A 2,550-nucleotide genomic window follows, 5' to 3' on the forward strand; every position below is an offset into this window, starting at 1 on the left:
CACACGATATCGTCTCCCTCCGGGATCCCGCCCCCGCCAAGTCTCGCGATGTCACCGCTTCGCTCCGGACCGCTTCGTCCGGCTTCGTTTCTCTTAGCTTGGCCCCCTCGCCGGGCTATGAGCCTTGGAGCGCTCCTCCAGTCCCCACCAGCCCCATCCGCCCGCGCCCCCCCCACCCCCCGTGCCCTGTCCTCAGCGTCCCGTCCCCGGTCCTACTCAGCCTTTCCCCCCAGTCTCCCTTCTGTCCCCTTTTTCGAATTTGCCGCCCCAGGGGGCTACCTGCGGTGCTTCCCCCGCCGTCCCCCTCAGTGCAAAGAGCTCAGAAAGGGGAAGCAGAGGCCGGGGCAGACTAAGGGAGGGCTAGGGTGTGCAGAAATACGTAGAGCTCTTTTGGAGGGGGTAAGGAACAGGAATCGAGGGGGCGCCTGTCAGTGGAGGCATGGCTGAAGTCGTGGCATATGAATATGATGGATACCGTTGTGCCGTAAGAAATGATAATAGCTAACGTTTGTGTAGTGCTCACTACGGGCCAGCAGTGTGCCAAGCAAACATTTTGCAGTTATTATTTCGTATGATCCTCACAACCCTGGGAGGCAGGTGCTGATGTGCTCATTTTACGCACGAGGAAACTGACAAACGGGTGAAATGACTTGCCTAGGGTCACACAGCTAGTGTCTGAGGTCATACATGAACTCAGGGGGGCCTGCACTCCCTCCACTGCACCCTCCTACCTCTTAAATGAAGGAATGGAGGAGGATGGTTTCAAGAAACTTGACAAAGTGACCAGAGCGAGCAGAATAATTTATATGATGACAATATGGTAAAGAAAAACGACTTTGATAGAAGTAGGAACTTAGATCAGTATAATAGCTAATCACAATTCCAGAGGAATCCTGAGGGAAAATGCTATTTTTCTTGATGATACACGTTTATGATTTTTTTTTTCTTTTGTTCTCAATTCAGGGAGGGAGGTAGAGTGGGAAGGAGACAAGATTGGCTTTTGCTGATTGAAAAAAAAATTTTTTTAAAGAACTCTGAATATCTTGAGATCCTTAGAGTAGATCTGCTACTCAACAACCTGTGTGACCTTGGACAAGTTATTTGACCCATCTGGGTCCCAGTTTCTGTTCTGCTCTTGAGCTTCACAAAATCCAAACTTATTACCCAATCCACATTTTAGTGTCTTATCTACTGTTGTTATCTGCTGCTTCCCTCCCTCTTTCCTTAAGTCATTCTTAAGAGTTCAGTACCTGTCTTGTGGTTCTTCCTGTTGGTTCTAATTCTTTCTTACAAACATGACTAATATGAAAATGTGTTTGTATGTGTAGAGTCTATATCAGATTGTGTGCCGTCTTGGGTGGGGAAGGGCGAGGGAGAAAAATTTTAAAGTCAAAATGGAAGTGATTGTTGAAAACTAAAAATAAAAAAAATAAAAGAGTTCAGTGCCTGGCTCACAGTCTTTCTCTCCTGCCCTTATGTGACTAGAATTTAACACTCATGTTGATGGTCCTTCAAACACCCTAACCCCTCCAATTCTTCAGTCTGCTTAACTCTCATGATCTATTCCTTCACCCCATTTCAGGTATATATATGATTGACCTTGCCAACATGAACATGTGTTTCACTACTGTGTTCAAGAACCCAGTTTCTGTTCTCTGATCATTTCATCTCTCCCTATGCTTTACTCCTCCTAAATCTAACTCTTCCTTCTTGTAGTTTAGACCTCTAATCCCTCCATCCTTGCTTTACTTTCCTCCCTTCCCAATCTTGAACCTCTAATTATTCAGTCCAGAACTTTATTATTCTCTACTCTAGAATCTCTTGTCCTGTTGCTGCTCATGCTTTACCAAATACAGCCGATGCAATTACTCCTACCATCAGCCTCTTCTCCTACTTGCATGCCTCTTAACATAGGGGAAGGAAAACATAAAATCATGCTGAATGGATCCCTTACAAATTTGTGTTATCCAATTTCAAGGGAGCCCTTGCTGCTGCAAGGCAGTCAGTTCTTTTACTCCTCCCTAAATGATTATCTCACTCCTCACTTCTCTCAAATCTCTCACACCAACCCTCCTCTTGTCCTTCTAGTGTAGAATTTCACCTCGTTCTCCACTGAAAAGAGAGAGGTTATTTCCTATGAGCTCCCTTGTCTGCCCTTTTCTGTATGTCACAATCAATTAGTAACATCCACCATTCTGTCTTTTACTCTAGTCTCTGATGATGAAGTGGTATCTTCTCCCTCACCACAAAATAAAATAAAACAAAACCCCAAACTTAACATGGCCAGTTCTTCATGGACTCAAACTTTTTTCTCCAGCAGATTGCCCCGCTATCATCTCCTCTCTCATTCTTGGCTTCAGTCTCTCCCCCTGCCACGATTCTTTTTGGGCTGCCTATAAACACATTCAAGTTTCCCCAGCCTTGAAAAACCACTAACTAGATCTTACTATCCCTTCAGTCTATCTCCCGTATCTCTTCTCCCTTTCTGAGCCAAATTGGAGTGGGGGTGGGAATGGCATGACAAGAGAGAGGAAACAAAGCAAAATTATC

Source organism: Vombatus ursinus, unplaced genomic scaffold, assembly GCF_900497805.2.
Source record: "Vombatus ursinus unplaced genomic scaffold, bare-nosed wombat genome assembly UNPS02014798.1, whole genome shotgun sequence".
NCBI lineage: Eukaryota > Metazoa > Chordata > Mammalia > Diprotodontia > Vombatidae > Vombatus > Vombatus ursinus.